At 43.1% G+C, this 18789-nt stretch overlaps 1 protein-coding gene across 1 annotated transcript in view; it reads left to right on the top strand.

The window, feature by feature from the left end:
- Positions 1-3271: 3271 nt before the first annotated feature.
- The window catches only part of LOC126418723 (glucose dehydrogenase [FAD, quinone]-like), a 490865-nt gene continuing 475347 nt past the window's right edge, over positions 3272-18789 (top strand). Inside the window, exon 1 of the mRNA XM_050085628.1 lies at positions 3272-3325. The gene's annotated coding sequence lies outside the window, so the exon portion shown is untranslated. The remainder of the gene's footprint in view (positions 3326-18789) is intronic.

Raw genomic sequence — 18789 nt, 5'->3', positions numbered from 1 at the left:
ATGATGATTCATTGTGCCTTCCAGAATGAAGAGATCACCAAGGGAATGCCACGAAAACATTCCCGAGATCATAACGGTCCATCCCTTCTGAACCCTCTGACAGGTACTTAAGTGCAATTTGCAGAGTATCCGTGTAGATGTATAATCTTTCAGACGTTACATGCCGTACACACCAACGGCCATCTTTCGGATGAGCACCAAACGTGGTTTATCGAAAAGGTCACTTGTCGTCACTCAGTGAACGTCCAGCTGCCCTCGATGTTGAGCGCCCATAAGATCCAAATACACACACACACACACACACACACACACACACACACACACACACACACACACACACTCTACTTCACCCAAACCAACCAATGTCCAGCTGCGGTACTGGCGTGCACATTCTAGCCTTCGTCGCTCACCAACAGCAGTCACCCTCTGTGCATGAACTAGGCATCCGCTGTGGAGGTCTATATGCAGCAAAGTTCGCTGAACGGCCGTTGAGGAGATACTTTTGGTAGGCCTTGGTTTGTCTGGATGGTTAGTTGCGCAGGAGTTGCACACATGTTCGCCCATAAACACCTCTGCAGCCGTCGTTCAGCCCTTCATTTATGGCATAGCTGTCTCGGAGCCGGTTTTGAATTGTGCCATTTTTCCATATCCGATATACTTTAACCACGGCGGCACGCGAAGACTTTACAAACAACCGTTTCGGAAGTGTTTCCAACCTTGACGGAAAATCCAATGGTCAGGCTCTTTTGGATGTCAAATAAATCGCACCATTTCCCGTTTACGACAGAGACTGTAAGTTACCTGGACCCCTTTGACACCCTTTATATTCCCTCCACTGCTAGTGTTGTCGTCTGTGAGTAGTTTTGGGTGTTTACATCGAACATAGGTGGTAGTCACATTAATGTGACTGGGCCGTGTATATTGTAGCACTGCCTGTAACTCTTTTAGAAACCTCACTTCGCCGAGGTAATGAGTACAAACACTTCTTCATTTATGCCTTAGCCTGATGACGTCACTCATTGACGATGAGATCACGCAAATCAACCAGATTTCAAAGAAGTTTTAGGCTTCACCCGATGCTCACAATACACTCATGAGCCAAAATTATTGACCATCGTGAGACCGAACGGCAGCTGGTGGTGCTAGCTGGATTCACTACGCGCCCAGAAAAATGTAAACGGAGCAGAAACGAACGGGAAACCTTTATAATGAAGATACGGACCGAAAATGATGAAATTCATTGGCTTAAGCAACTTCGACAAAAGGCAGGTAGCTAAAGACCGGAGCATGGGAACGAGCATCTTTGGAAAGACGAAATTGGTGGGCTCTTAACGCGTTACTGTCGTTAGCGTCTGTGGAACGTAAAGGACAATGAAGTGTGTTGTTACACGTCCATGACTACTGACAGAACGTGGAGTTAATAAGACCCCCCCCCTCCCCCCACAGCTCGTACTAAACCACCAGAAATGTCTCAGTGTAGCCAGTGAGTTCGTAAATGCTGGTACAAGGGGCGTACATTATAAGCGACTTTTCCATCAGTTTTGCGATAGTAAAGCCAGTCCATCCTTGAGCTGACTTGGTGAGTTGCCGCGTACGAATTCTTCCTGTCTGTTATGTGGAGATACTCTGGTAGGTGCAGAACCGTAGCAGCACCCCACATTCTGAAAGTGCAATACTACTGTCTATGTTTTACGTAATGAAGCAGCAGCAAGTCCTTTATTTTTTTTCAAATAATTTATTTAAGAAACACCGTAAAATTAACTTGTTCACACAGACTGTAAGCTAACTACTAATTGTAAAAGAGCATGGTCTACCACATGACTGCACCGAAAGGCATACTATCGACGCCTGCCGACCATGGGGTACAGTTTGTAACTTGAGCTTACAATCAGATCGTATAAAACCTTTGGTTATCTCAAAGTTATTCATTCATTTAATACTTATGATCTGTAGACACCTTTAATGTCTGGGTGGCAAAAGACAATTTTTGTTAACAGATATTTATGAATAACAATTACTTGATTCGAGCCAGAATAAATGTACTTTCACTACGTATGTATTTGCTGACGTTACGAGCGATTTCTGCATCGTCAACTCATCCCACTGGCTCTGTAAGCCCCAGATGGCCAACCGCCTTTGCTAACCAGCGTGGGAACCTGCCGCTCGCTCTTTACTCCATAAGTACTGCAGCTAACTCAAAATATAGATAAATGTAAATTAATGCAGATGAATAGGAAAAAGAATCCCGTAATGTATGAATACTCCATTAGTAGTGTAGCGCTTGACACAGTCACGTCAACTAAATATTTGGGTGTAACAATGCGGAGCGATGTGAACTGGGACAAGCATGTAATGGCAGTTGTGGGGAAGGCGGATGGTCGTCTTCGGTTCATTGGTAGAATTTTGGGAAGATGTGGTTCATCTGTAAAGGAGACTGCTTATAAAACACCTATTCTTGAGTACTGCTCGAGCGTTTGGGATCCCTATCAGGTCTGATTGAGGGAGGACATAGAAGGAATTCAAAGGAGGGGTGCTAGATTTGTTAGTGGTAGGCTTGATCATCACGCGGGTGTTACGGAAATGCTTCAGGAACTTGTGTGGGATTCTCTGGCGGAAAGGAGGCGTTCTTTTCGTGAATCACTACTGAGGAAATTTAGAGAACCAGCATTTGAGGCTGACTGCAGTACAATTTTACTGCCGCCAACTTATATTTCGCGGAAAGACCACAAAGATAAGAGAGATTACGGCTCGTACAGAGGCATATAGGCAGTCGTTTTCTCCTCGTTCTGTTTGGGAGTGGAATAGGGAGAGAAGATGCTAGTTGTGGGACGACGTACCCTCCGCCACGCGCCGTATGGTGGATTGCGGTGTATGTATGTAAATGTAGACGTCGCTATCTCAAATGGATGGATGTACCCAGAGCTTCTTTTTCCGCATTCTCTCTTTAATTCGAACTTCCACACGAAGCTTCTCGACTGAAGGCATTCCTTTGCCCTCTCTGCAGGAGTCTTGTTCTACCAGACCTGAACGATACCAGCAGAGTAGCCAGCGGACCTGTGTGATTAGGCCCTAAGCTTAACGTGGCCGCAGAGTGGCAATACTACGGGCTGTGGCGGAGAGGTCCTGTCGGTGGCTGTGTCTGCAGCGGAAGGCGGCAGCACGCAGAGTGCAAGGTTGAGCGCGTGCCGCGTCAGGTGGGGGCTGCGAAGGGAGAGAGGGGGGCGGCACCTGGAGCTGGAGCTGGAATGAGCGTCTGGTCGGCAGTGTGTCCGCGGACCGCATCCAGCGCGCACCACGCAGAGGAGACGCCGCCGCCGCTGCTCGGGTGAGTCACAGGCTTCCGCCGGCAGCGAGGCCACGTGTGTGTACGGAAGGCTCTGCAGCCGACACTTTAAACGCGAATTCTTCTCAAGTTTGCCGCTGATTGAGATGTTGATTTTACAATAATTTTTAGCGAAGTGGCGTGCTGAACCAACGACTTGATCTGGCCCAACACATTTCTGATACTACGACAAGTTAGTATTACCAAGGTGTCTAATATACGCCAACGTTTCAATCTCTGTACCTCGCGGCGTGTACGCTCTGCAAACTACATCTACATCTACATCTGCATGGATATTCTGCAAATCACATTTAAGTGCCTGGCAGAGGGTTCATTTAACCACCTTCACAATTCTCTCTTATTCCAATCTCGTATAGCGCGCGGAAAGAATGAACGCCTATATCTTTCCGTACGAACTCTGATTTCCCTTATTTTATCGTGGTGATCGTTCCTCCCTATGTAGGTCGGTGTCAACAAAATATTTTCGCATTCGGAGGAGAAAGTTGGTGATTGGAATTTCGTGAGAAGATTCCGTCGCAACGAAAAACGCCTTTCTTTTAACGATTTCCAGCCCAAATTCTGTATCATTTCTGTGACACTCTCTTCCATATTTCGCGATAATACAACACGTGCTGCCTTTCTTTGAAATTTTTCGATGTACTCAGTCAGTCCTATCTGGTAAGGATCCCACAACGCGCAACAGTATTCTAAAAAGAGGACGGACAAACGTAGTGAAGGCAATCTCCTTAGTAGGTCTGTTACATTTTCTAAGTGTGCTGCCAATAAAATGCAGTCCTTGGTTAGCCTTCCCCACAACATTTTCTGTGTTCCTTCCAATTTAAGTTGTTCGTAATTGTAATACCTAGGTATCTAGTTGAATTTACGGCTTTTAGATTATATTGTTTTTTCGTGTAACCGAAGTTTAACGAGTTCTTTTTAGCACTCATGTGGATGACCTCACACTTTTCGCACCATTCAGGTATTTTTTCTAAATTATTATGCAGTTTGTTTTGATCTTCTGATGACTTTATTAGTCAGTAAACGACAGCGTCATCTGCTAACACCCGAAGACGGCTGTTCAGATTGTCTCCCAAACCGTTTATATAGATAAGGAATAGCAAAGGGCCTATAACACTAACTTGGGGAACTCCAGAAATCACTTCTACTTTACTGGATGACTTTCCGTCAGTTACTACGAACTGTGACCTATCTGACAGAAAATCACAAATCCAGTCACATAGCTGATATTCCATAACCACGCAATTTCAATACGGGCCGCTTGTGTGGTACAGTGTCAAAAGCCTTCCGGAAATCCAGAAATAGAGAATCTATCTGAAATCCCTTGTCAGTAGCACTCATTACTTCATGTGAACGATGTTTTCTAAACCCATGTTGAAGGTGTGTCAATAGACAGTTTTCTTCGAGGTAATTCATAATGTTCGAACACAATATATGTTCTAAGATCCTGTTACATATCGACGTTAACGATATGGGCCTGTAATTTAGTGGATTACTCCTACTACCTTTCTTGAATATTGGTGTGACCTGTGCAACTTTCCAGTCTTTGGGTACGGATCTTTTTGTACAGTGTTTAAGAAAAGCGAAAATGTGTCCTGCCTGGTTCATTACTAGAGTAATGTAGTTCCCAATAACCATTTCGGCGTGTGTAACATTTCCAAGTGTTAGCACAATATGAAGTGCTTCGATAGATATTCTTAACCGTTAGAACATCGTGTTCGGGTCTCCAGCAACATTTACACCTGTACAGACGGGTCTTACATCTACCCGCCTACTGGTAAGCGTGTACCTCACAAGAAACTGACACGACGTTTCGTTGTTGAAGGTCATGAGTGATCCAGAAAAACGTTTTTAACCAAGGGGATCCTCCATGCAAAGAATTTGGTGTGTTGCAGTATCTCCATGAACGCTATGCGTTTTGAGATTAATTTGAGGACATCAACATTAAACAAGAGGCACATGCAAATAGCTGACGTAAAATATTTGAAAAATAGAAGTGCGTTTTAGACGTTATGCCATGATTTTCTGTAGGTACGTATCAATACTCACTTTACGTTGGTTTGAGGTATAGCTAATGCCTTACCTATAACGAATTAATAAGATCAGGTGCAGGTGCCGAGGAAAACTCAGTTTTAACTTTCACTGAATTGTTGCGGTCTATAAGTTTAATCCTTGATCTGAATTCAGTCCAGTAAGCCATCCGGCAGCAAGTAATTGAGAAAATTAATCGCACAAATATAAGTCTATCTAACGTTCAATTTAATAGCGAAGCTACATAAGTAAATCATTTTACTGTTGCAGTTAATACACTTGATGCACAAATATTACCAGTGGTGACAACTACAAATGCTTCCAATATTCCTCGAGCCGAATTATAAATAAGTTATTCTGACCAGAGATTTATTTGTCATTAATTATCCTGGTGGACTGTTTGTGGTTCTGGAACTTGGCCCTCTATGGGTATTTGAAAGGGTATAATTACTCGCAAGAAAAATAATTTATACTTATTTTATAGTTTGACAAATATACTAGTTAGAATAAAAAGATGTCATATATCTTTTATTATCGTTTATTTGTGAACGTGGAGCACGGGTTCTTTCCTGTTTTCTCTCGTTCCTTGTGTTCCCAGTATCAATGAAGAGGAAGTACAATTAACTATTAAAGCTAGACAGTGTTGCCCGCATCTGGGACAACGGGAAGTATGTCATACACAAGTTCATAAATCATGTGTTTTTCTGATACTAATATAAACGACAGCAAACGTTTCTTACACATTATTTATATAAGTTAATAAGTAATGATAAACTGCATTTCAGTTTTGTTAACGTAGGTATCGGGACGCCAAAAGGTTATCTACACATGCCGGATTTACTTGCACATTAAGATAGGAATTCCTATGTGTAACCAATTCCAGAAAGGTGTATTCGCTACAGTAGCTTATGATAAAAGTCTTCATTCTTAGATACATGCCAACGAAACGTAACGACAAGTCCTCATTCGGTTGTAATGTACTAGCTGAATATGGTCGGGCACATTCCACAAAATCGTTGTGGAGTTCCGTAGGAATATTGTTTCATTTCTTACTCGACTCCATTAGCAAGTTCCAGTTTGTCCGTCCATCCTCTGAAGATTAAGTTCGGGTAGGACAACTTTTTCATGGCCAAAGAGATTAATCACCTTTGAAATGATCATCGTCTTGGAAGGTACTGTGCTGTTCGTCGTTCATGAAAATTGACTCAGGGACCAATGTACTCAGTTAGCGTTGTACTACGTAAAATAATTTCTCTGAACATTTCAGTGCTCAGCATGTCAGAGCGGGCAGTTTGATAAATCGGCCCATTGTAGTTCGACTTCGTTGGGTAAAATACGAGAACATTCAGTTGCGTTCATACTTGTTTACGACGCCCACCCGTACAATGAATCAACACCCACCACAAATATGATGTTCCAGAACATTTTGGGACGGTAAATCCGAACAGACAAATTTATTTATTCCGTAAGTTTTGGCAACAGTGACATCAAGCTTTTTGTAACATTTGTAGCTATTTAATCAGTGGTGGCACTGTACTCAGCTTAAGTTGACCACTGGCGCCTCTACAACCATAATACATATGACATCTAGCTGTCCTATAATAGGATTATACAGAGGACATAGTGAAATGTAGCATATGATCTGAAATTTCTATGCGAGAGGTGCTTCACATTCTACATCTAGCTAATGAAGGTAGTAAACTTTCTGAATAAGTCCGCGAACTATATAAATTTTATATGAACAACTAGCTGAGAAACCTGGCGTTACCCGAGTACTTATTCGAATCTTCTATCAATCCATCTCCTCCTCCCTCATCTCTCTGTCCATCTCCACCTTCCGCTCTCACTGTCCTTCTCCACCATCCTCTCTGCTCACCTCCACCAACCCCCTCCCCACCCCTCCAACTCACTGTCCATCTCCTCCTACCCCTCTCTCCGATCTTCTTTCACCCCTCTCTCTCTGTCCATCTCCTCTTCCCAGATTAATGTACGTCTCTTCCCCTTTCCTTTCTGTGTCCTTCTCTGCCCTCTCTATGTCTATCCTCTCCACTTCTGTCCATTTCCTCCTCCTCTCTTCATCCCCACGTCTCGTATTCCTCTGCTTGCCTCTTCCTCCCCCTGTTTCTTTCCATCCTCTTTCTGCTGTCTATTTTCTCCTTTCCCCTCTCTCGGTCCATTTCCGCCTCCCCATTTCTGCCCATCTCGTCCTGTCTGTGCTTTTCTGCCCATCGTTGTCCCTTCTCCTTCTTCTCCACGTTATCACACTCACCGCAGTAGGAGGCTGGTGACTCTTATCCCTACAGTATTTCGTTCCGAACTCTACCTAATATGTGACCACATTTGATTGAGATCGTTCCACGGATTCAGGATGAGGTTTTCACCCGTGGCGTTGCTCAAGTACGCACATGTCAAATACATTTCACACATATTTGACTTATTTCACGCGTATTTTTACGTACATTTCACCTGTTTGTCTTTTGAATTTCGCCCTGCATTTGCATTTTCGGGCAGAGTAACCTTCTGATGTCGTATGTCCTGAAGTATGCATTGTACAACTGTACAATGTTATACCTTTGCAGGTATATGCAGTGGTATTTTTTTTTTTTTTTTTTTTTTTTAGTCTTCAGTCTCCTGAATGGTTTGATGCAGAGCGTCACAAATTCCTCTACTGTGCCAATCTCTTCATCTCATAGTAGCACTCACAACCAACATTCCCAAATTAATTGCTGGATGTATTCCAATCTCCGTCTTCCTCTACAGTTTTTACCATCCACTGTTCCCTCTAGTACCAACAAAGTTATTTTATGATGTCTTAACAGATGTTCTACCATTTAGTTCCTTCATCTTATCAGTATTTCCCGTATATTCCTCTCCTCACCAATTCTCTGGAGAACCTATTCATTCCTTTCCTTCTGTCCATTTAATTGTTAGCATTCTTCTGTTGCACCACATCTCAAATGCTTCGATTCTCTTTATTTTCTGGCTTTCCCACAGTCCATGTTTTACTACCATACAATATTGTGCTCCAAACGTTCATTCTCGGAAGTGTCTTCCTCAAATTAAGACCTATGTTTGGTGCTAACAGACTTCTCTTGGCCAGGAACGCCTTCTTAGCCAATACTAATCTGCTTTTTATGTCCTCCCTTCTCCGTCCGTCGTGGTTTATTTTGCTGCCTAGAGAGCAGAATTGCTTAACATTACCTACTTCGTGACCATCAATCCTGATGTTAAGTTTCTCGCTGGTAATACTCATTAACTTCGTCTTTCTTCGATTTACTCTCAATCCATACTCTGTACTCATTAGACTGTTCATTCCGTTCATCAGATCATGTAATTCTTCTACACTTTCGCTCAAGATAGCAATGTCATCAGTGAATCGTATCATTGATATCCTTTCACCTTGAATTTTAATTCCACTCCTAAACCTTTCTTTCATTTCTGTCATTGCTTTTTCGACGTATAGATTGAACTGCACTAGCGAAAGACTACATCCCGGACTTACATCGTTTTTAATCCCGCACTTCGTTCATGGTTTCCAATCTTATTGCTTCCCGTCGGTTCTTGTACATATTGTATAATACCCATCTTTTCACAAAGCTTACCAATTTTTCTCGGAATTTCGAACATCTTACAACATTTAACATTATCGAACGTATTTTCCAGACCTTATGGAAGTGTGTTGATTTTTCATTAAGCTTGCTTTCATTATAAACTGAAACATTAGAAGTGCCTGTCTGGTGCCTTTCTCCTCCCTAAAGCCAAACTGATCGTTATTTAACACATTCTGAATTTTGTTTTCCATTATCCTGTATATTATTCTTGTCAGAATCTTGGATGCATGAGCTGTTAAGCTGATTTTTCGATAATTCTCGCACTTGTCAGCTCTTGCGATCTCCGGAATTGTGTGGATGATGTTTCTCTAATAGTCAGATGGTATATCGACAGATTCATATATTCCACACACCGATGTGAATAGTTGTTTTGTTGCCACTTTCTCCAATGATCTTAGAACTTCTGATGGAATGTTTCATACGGTCTTATCCAATCTTAAGTCTTCCAAAGCTCTTCTAGCCTGTGATTCTATCTCACTTATTTGCGCAATCAATCTTCCTGACTAGTCTCTTGAATTTCAGCCTACTCTTCATCACTACTAAATTGTGATCTGAGTCTATACGTGCTCCAGGGTAAGTCTTACAATCCAGTAATTGATTTTTGGATCTCTTTCTGACCATGATGTAATGTAAGTGAAATATTCCTGCATCTCCCGGCTTTTTTCCAACACACTTCCTCCTCCTGTGATTCTTAAAGAGAGTATTCGGTATTACTAGCTGAAATTTATTGCAGAACTGAATTCCTAGTACCACGCCCATTTTCTCCCGTAGGTCCTGGTGTCTCCGAAACGTGTCATAAATAGAGTTCATAGTAAAGAAATTAGTTCGGTTCAGGTCGAGACGCTGGGCGGGCCAGTCCATTTAAGGAATGTTATTGTCCGCAAACCATTGTCTCAAGATGATGCCTTATGAAAGGCTGTTCTGTCATGTTGATACTACCATCGTCCCTGAACTGTTCTTCAACTGTACGCAGTACACATTACAATAAAATGTGGTCATAGCCCTTCGCATTTAGTGTTTTCTTAGGCGAAATAAAGGGAGGACCTCGATAAACATCCCATACAATAACATCGCATACTCCGTACTTCACTTCAGGAATTACACATGACAGCAGGTAACGTTCTACAGGCATTTGCCAAACCCAAGTCCTTCTGTCGGATTGCCACAGAGTATAGCGTGATCCATCACTCCAAATAAATCGTTTCGAGTCATCCATTATCCAGTGGCACCGCTCTTCACCTCGCCTCAACCATCACTTTGTACTGTCTACAGACATGTACAGATTATGAGGAGTCGCTCGACCATTGTACCCCATTGTTTTTATCTCCATATGCAAGGTTACTGTGCTAGCTTTAATTATGGTACCACCGTGAAACCCTCAAGTGATTCTTTCCGCTTATGTCTTGCTCTGTGGTCCCTGTCCATCTATACTTGAGGTATTCTTGATCTTGATTTAGGTGTGGTTGTTCGCGTTTTCACTTCATAATTACATTACCAACGGCCGTATTGGGTTAAAATATCCCTGGTGCATTTGTTACGTTACGTCCAATGGCTAGCCCAGTTTCTAGGCCAGTGAGCTCTCCTTACCGACCCATTCTGCAACTCTACTGATAACGCAATATACCCCGCCTCAGTTTATCACTCTCGTTATATCTAGTGGTCCATTCCGCATTATGTAATGGTGTCCAGATGCTTTTCATCAGATAATGTAAAATACATGTTACTAAAGGGAGCCCTAGACTAGAATATGTAGAACAAGTATAAAGGGCGTTTAAAAAAAGAAAAAAAAAAGGAAACGAGCCGGAGTCTGAAATGCCCAAACCGGTGACAGGAGGGTAATATCGTGGCGTGTGTAACGAGGTGTGGCTCCGACCAGAGCGTGGAAGTTCACAGACCGTCGCTAGACGGCACGCGTGCACGTCACGTGACTATACAGAGCTAACAACAGCATGCTTCAATCGTCCAACGCTGCTAGTCGCATTGTAAAGAGTGACATGGAGGCGTCAAAAGAAGAGCAAAGAGGTGTTGTTCGTTTTCTGACAGCGAAAGGAGTAAGAGAAACGGACATTCATCGACGAATGTCACAAGTGTACGGCGAACGCTGCATGTCTCGCGCAAGGGTCAAAGCGTAGCACAAGCGCTTCAGAGAAGGATGCACGATCTGGAGCACCACAGAGCATTACCGATGACATCGTCCAGAGGGTGGATGCACTCATTACCCAAGACCGCTGAGTGACAGTGAAAGCCATAGCCACCATGGTCAGATTGAGTGTCGGAAGTGTTCACACCATCATGAAGAAACGACTGCACATGCACAAAGTGTGTGCCCAATGGATGCCCCACAGTCTTCAACCACACCAGGAAGCATGTCGAATGGCCACTATCTTGCTCATCTGCACCGCTATGCCCAGGAAGGGAATGCATTCCTGGCACAAGTGGTAGCTGGAGATGAGTCATGGTGTCATCAATTAAAACCAGAATCAACACTACAATGTCTCCTCCAGTGGAAGTACCCAAGGTCACCACCATAAAGAAAACCAAAGCCATCTACACGAGTACAGGAAAGGTTATGCTGACGTTCTTCTTTGACCAGTGACCCCATTTTGATTCACTTCCTGCAGCACGGGACAGCAGTGAGTGCCCAGCGTTACTCACAAACCTTGACCATCCTTCGCCAAGCGATCAAATCAAAACGACCAGGCAATCTCACCCGTCGGGCCATTCTGCTCCATGACAGTGCAAAGCCTCATACAGCCAACACAGTCACGGCACTCCTGCAGAAATTTGAAAGGCAGGCCCCCTTCATACAGTCCGTACCTCTCTCCCTGTGATTACACCATTTTTTGTCCCCTAAAAAAGGCTCTGAGGGGCAAGACGCCCAGCTGTACGTGCGGCAATGGTTAACATTGCAGACCCGGGAATTTTATGAGACAGTCATTCACTGCCTTGTGTCACAGTGGGACAAGTATCTCAACAGCCAGAGTCAATACCTGTAACATACAGGTACTGGTTTCTGTAATTATGCCTCCGGCTCATGTCTTTTTGAACGCTCCTTATAATTGGGAATGCTGGGTGGAGTTGTTAGTTTAAGAAGAAGAACCTGTAATAAGCGATTTGATTGTGGTGATCAGGTCAAACCAGTAGAAAAACTTTAAAAAATTGTCTAAGGTGGAATAGTATTTCATCGTGGCGAACCATGTAATACCAGTTGGCCCTAAAACTTTACTTAAACTTTAAGCCTGTCGTTGAATATAGCCCTCGAGTAAGGGCTACTGAGGTTTGGACGCAAGTTTGCGTTGAAATAAGAAGTTTGATCAGGCGACCAGAGCAGGAATCACTGATTTGAGCAGAAGTGCAGCAGTACATCGAACAGAAGGATATATATGGGGTTGGAATCTGGGGAAACAGCACCAAACTGCCGAAGGAACTTCGCGTTCTGGGTCTTTGGTGGAGAACGCGTAATCAGCTCTCCCTGTTCCTCCGAAAGGTAGACTAGGTTATATAGTGCTTCAGCTTCTCAAATAGTACATTCGCGATGCGTCTAATTACGCTCATATCTTTCAGTTCGAGTTCCATTACTGTTGTTGTTACCAATGGAACAAAAGGCAGTCTTGACCATACTTACTAGCGCCACACTGTCTTTCCTCGTTCGTATATGGCTGCTATACCGTTCTACGATGAAAATTACTACATCAGCTAACAACAGTTTGATGGAATCTTGGACAGCTTCGAATATTTCTCGAAGAAAATAGATGCCAACAGCCGTAATTTTGAAACTTCCTGGCAGATTAAAACTGTGTGCCGGACCGAGACTCGAACTCGGGACCTTTGCTTTTCACTGGCAAGTGCTCTAACAATTTTTTTCTTTTTTTTTAATCTCATTTTGTTCGTTTTATTTCGTTGTATCTGCTCTGGGCGGACGTCGAAAGACACCCGTTTCAGTTCGTTGTTGATCCATTAAATTTTTTTATTACAGCTGAGCTACCGTGCCGGCACCAACTGAGCTACCGAAGCACGCCTCACGTCCTGTCCTCACAGCTTTGATTCTGCCAGTACCTCGTCTCCTACCTTCCAACTTCACAGAAGCTCTCCTGCGAACCATGCAGAACTAGCACACCCGGAAGAAAGGATATTGCGGAGACATGGCTTAGCCACAGCCTGGGAAATGTTTCTAGAATGAAATTCTAGCCCATTTTTATTTAATGATTTTATTTAGCCACCAGTTTCAGTGCTTCATTGGCTTGGCTGGCAGTTGTCGTTAAAGATGTGAAAGGACCACGTCGACTGAAGTTTTTAGAAGTTTATAGAAACCAGTTGGATTAGTGGTCCAATAATAGCTTTGACCAAATAAAATTACGGCTGTTAGTATTTGTTCTCTTCAAGTCTTCGACTCGCCGCATTCCCACTTCAATACACATGATGGAATAACATAAACTTGTAGAGTGAGCTCTGATGTTATTTTGTCTACCACCAAGTGATGACCTGTCAACAGCCTCAATCAGTACCTTGACACTGTTATGTCTTAGCGGAAGATTGTAAGGTACCACTTATTTGCAGATAAGAGTGTATTTTACTCTATTTCCTGTTTTGCTATTTCACATACGTAAAGTGAAATACGTACGGAGTAAGAAGCGAGCGGTAGGTTCCCACGCGGGCCAACAGAGGTGATTGGCCATCTGGCGCTTTTAGAGCCTAGGGGATGATGCGCCGATGGAGAAATCCGTCGTGACATCAGCAAGGAGATACGTAGGAAGTAATTGTTATTAACAAATATTTGTGAACAAAAGTTACGTTTTGCCACTCAGACATTAGGAGGAGTCTACAGGTCAGAAACACTGTCTTTCAGTCATTTGACAATGCCAGGAAACGTTAATATTAATTAACAAATGAATAACTGTGGTATAACCAGAGATATACGATCTTATGCGAACTATAACGATTGTACGCTCAAGTCACATACTGTGCACCATAGTCGGCAGGACTTGCGCTTCATTACGTAAAAGGTACCGACGGTAATATTGCACAGTACGACGGCGCTACTACAGCTAGCAAGGGGACATAAAACGAGAGCATCTCCACATAATAGGTAGGAAAAATTCTTACGCCGCGGCTCACTAAGTCAGTTCAAGGACGGACTGGACTAATTATCGTGAAACTCGGGTGGGAAAGCTTTGCCATTTATACTGTACGCCCTTTATACCACCATCTACGGACTTAGCGGCTAAACAGAGATATTGCTGGAGGTTTAGTTCAAGTGGGGGGTTCTTGCGAGATCAAGGAATAACTTTTTTCCCCAGAGACCGCAAAGTAGTGTATATCGTTACTGAATTCGGTTTATAAGATCTAAATGTAACATTTATCATTTTCAACCGTGAACTTAGCTTCAGCCACAATCCCTGGAAGTGTTGTAGGACTGTTACTGTTTACGACAGGTGTTTTAAGCTTCTAGGGATGGTAGGCCACTTCATCGGGACAACTTTTGTTCACTGACGCTCCCCGGCGACGCTAGACGTCATTCAAGACTTGATATGTCCCTGGGAGGCGACAGGGCGGAGTCGCTCTGCGGCATTCGTGTGCAATGTGTGCTGCCTATTATCCAGTCACCAGCTCCGCGTCAAAGGCGGTGGGCTTAGCAAACTGAATCTTTTGATTTGCTTCTAAAATATCTTTCTCCGCTTAGAGACACTCGTTCTCATAGTTTTCTTGTTCAAATCACTATATTACTTTACTGCAGTAGGTGTTATGCTGCATACCTGGTTAGTAGACACTGCTAGTTTGGTGGAATCTCGTGGTCCATGTTCCAGTGAATACTAGCGTCACTGGGAATCCCAGTGAACATTTTGTCTTTAACAAAAGTTGTTCGCCATGACGTTATCTATCATCTATTGCTGTTCGTCACAAAGACTGCAACTGTACAAATGATAGACAACGTCGGAAGCCTTTTTAGGCTGTCTGAGAATGATGCTGTTGTAAGTGGGGAAACCGCAAAGAATACTGTTGCAATGAGAATGAAAACCAGCAGGGAATCGGTGGTTGATACACGGGTTGGTAGATAACGCTGAATAACATTGAACTAAACACGTGAAAAAATTCACTAGTGTTACATAGCGAACATTAATTGGAAGCAGTCACAATTGTGAAGTGTCTGGTAGTAAACGAGTGGTGGGACTTAACGGCCAGATCCCGGTGGTAAAAGGAAGATTGGAAGACTCGCAAGGAAATATTTTTCACCCAAGAAGGAGGCAATATATAAAATTTCATTCATGCTATTCTTGGCGTCCTTACAGCGCAGGTTTAACAGAGGAGATAGGATCCTAAATAGCTCAGGGTAATTTGAGACGGGCCGCAGGTTGAGTGAGCGTGTGTCATAGATACCTATCCAACTCCAGTGGCAGATACTAAAAAAGAGACATATTTTACATCACAGATGTCAGGCAACTTGTTACTTTCTCTCACGTACATCTCACGGAATGACCTTGATGGTAATATATGAGAATTTAGAGTTCATACCAGGCTTGCCAACAGTCATTTTCTTCCTGCGCCGATTGTGAATGTAACGGGAAAGCGAGCAGATTATAGAATACCAAGTACCCACAGTCATACACGATAAGACGGCTTGCAAGATATATACAGATGTCAGTGCAGATTTAAGAAAGTAACTAGATTTGAATATGGCTGTGAGATGTTAATCGGTAGCTCAGTGAGTATTTTTTGCATAATTTCTGATACTGATGCTGACTGAATAAAAGAATTTACTCTTCTGCTCACATTCCTTGATCACTAACACATTTTATGCTATCCTTACAGATACAAGGGGTCGTGTGCCAGCACAAAATTAGATAATTCCCATTGACAGCTGTAAGTAGAACTTTTAGAACATCATGCAGTTAAAAAAAACAGTATTTTTGCTCTTAGATATAAACTGAACACTTCGCACGGAAGTTTCTATAGATTCTGTTCGATGTTGTTTGCTTTGTGATTTTATATGCTGTAGCAGTATTTGGCATCAATGTCGTCTGCGTTTTTTGACGTTTGCTGTTGACTAAAAGTAAATCGTGGATCAATTGTTATTTTCTGTGATTAAATTTGAAATTTATTATGAACGTAAGGTTATATATAGCTTTGCATGTAGCTTGTACTCTGTTTGTCTACTGTATACGCTGAGGCACTTTCCGCCCTATTTCGGAGGCGAAGACTACGCGCTGAGTCTTCGTCATATTATTTCATTCCACAACTAAGTATAAGAAAGTAAGAGAAACGCGAAAATGCATATAGGTATTAATACAACACATAATGTAGAGAATAGTGCAAAATGTAGTTGACTAAGCCATTACTAACAGGTTCCTCCATTGACCTTATTTATTTTAGGATTTACTCAGCAAGAGCTTAAAGACTTCTGTCAGCGCCTAACAGAAACGGTATGAGGTAATAATATTAGTTTCGGAAAACGTACAATCTCTTCTCTGGACTGCATTTCTACAGTTGCTAGGTAATAAAGTGTGACTTTGGGTTCTTATTCTTCCTCATATCACGAATCTTCTGAACAATATGTGGATAGATATTCAGTTATCGTTTAAGGAAGACGTCAAAATATTCACTGTTATACTACTTAAATACAGGGAGTTAACAATAAATACAAGTGGCTCGGACAACAGAGTTCCATGGTACAAAGTGACACAGCAGAGGAAAGGACGTGGGACTTAGGGACGGCAGTATTAGTTGTCGGCGGGGCCTAATCAGTTACCGTTGGTTGCACAGTAAACACATACACTTTATTTAAGGAAATAATTTTTTTAAAAACAATCTTTTTAAAAAAAATTTTGACTGCAGCACAAGTTACACTGACGGCTGAAGGCCTTATTAAGAAGAATTCAAATTATTTGTCGGCTGAAGGCCACAAGCAATAGGAATAATTTAATCAAAATATCCACGGGTGTACTGCTGGTCTACAGTGTCCAACGGGCACAATATTTCGGCGATCATACATGTCGCCATCATCAGGTGAACTGACGGACTGAGAGGGTATACAGAGTAAAAGGCATATTACTATAAACAAAACTAGGTCTACTTTGCGTCTTCGGGTCAATTCCACAGTGCCACGTCTTGTAAACGATCACATCTCGGTCGGCAAGAGATTCTAGTCCAGGTAGCGATGCGTTCTCACAGCAGACAACTGCGAGTGTAAACCACCCACTGCCAGCTGCTCTAGTGCTTCAATGTTGTTGCAGATAGAGCTCACAGCGGAATGATTCCGCTGGCGTGCACTGCCCGCTTATATAGAGAACGCGTGACCATTACGTAACGCTCTGATAACGGACTTAGACTCTGCGCGCACCAGCGGGAGAGCAATATAGCGTACGCGCGCTGTGGTCTTACTGTCAGCGCCTTTGACTCTGTATACCCGCTCATGTAGAAAAGTTTCTAATGATGAAAAAATACATGTATGGATGAAAAGACTTGGTGTACTTGCTGAGAATGTAACTGTAACTGGTGATATTACGTTGTATTATAATTATTAATAGTCTTCCTTGACTCCTGTAAGCGGGGGCGTCAGCCGAGAACCGCTAGATGTATATCAGTCCGTCAGTTCACCTGATGATGGCGACATGTATGATCGCCGAAATATTGTGCCCGTTGGACACTGTAGACCGGCAGTACACACGTGGATATTTTGATTTTCAAATACGCCGGGAGAAACTCAAGAATCACAGGGACAATTTAAACAAAATATTATTTTAAGGAATTGACAAAATAGAAAAAAGGGATTGGTCCACATACAGTGCTCCAAGGATCGACCTGAGAAAAGTCGATACAGCTACGTAAGCGGTGAGACAGGCAGTCAAGAGTTACGCTCACCTAACAGGATGGCAACTCAAACTAGGGACAGCTTAAACGCAGACCAGCATACTCGCAAAATCCACCTAAGATGCGATAACCAATACCACGATATAATAACAGTTAATATCGTCAAATGACAAGCATTTAATTACACAAGTTGGCTCCACCAAATCCTAGTACGCAGACAGGGTTAAGACCAAACTGCCTATTCAAAATCTGACTAGATGCACAGGAAACCGCAAAAGACAATTCCACAAACAACTAAAACAATGCTAAAACAGTCACTATACAGCAACAAGACGAACTGCACGTAGACATGAACGCTAAGAGCACAGAAACGTCGTCCACTGAGATGACCGACCGGACGACCAACCATCGGTCGTTGCCAATCAAGTCAGGCAAAGGGAAACGTCGGAGTATCAAACTGCCATCTGACAGCTTGATGGCTTGAGGTCACTTCGACGGACCGACCCACATACAAGTGAAAGTTGCACTACTCGAATATAACGATCCATTCAACTTAAACTCGCTGAATCCGGACATCGACGTGATTGTACACTCTCGCGACCACATCCTTCCATCGGGCAGTGCATGTATCGCCAGCCTCCCTCGGAAAGTACTGGCGCTATCGGACCTCACTGCAGCTCCGTCCCAACTGACTTCGACACACGACGACCCGGAAATACTTGAGGTCGCTCCAAAGATACTCGCTATCGATAAACGCCGCTGCTGCCACTCATGGACAGACAAAGCGAGCTAACGTAGTGGCGCCAGTGAACGCATTAAGAAAACGAGAGGTCACAGTCCGAATACACGACGCCACCCTGTGAACGGCACAGAGCCAGAGCACAGTTCACAAAAGCTAGAAGTTTTTTTGCAAAGGGCCGTACCGATTTCCTTCTCCATACTTTCGTAATCCGAGCTTGTGCTTCGTCCCCAATGACTCCGCTGTCGACAGGACGTTAAGTT

Source organism: Schistocerca serialis, chromosome 9 (assembly GCF_023864345.2).
Source record: "Schistocerca serialis cubense isolate TAMUIC-IGC-003099 chromosome 9, iqSchSeri2.2, whole genome shotgun sequence".
Classification (NCBI taxonomy): Eukaryota; Metazoa; Arthropoda; class Insecta; order Orthoptera; family Acrididae; genus Schistocerca; species Schistocerca serialis.
This window is presented reverse-complemented; position numbering and strand designations above follow the sequence as displayed.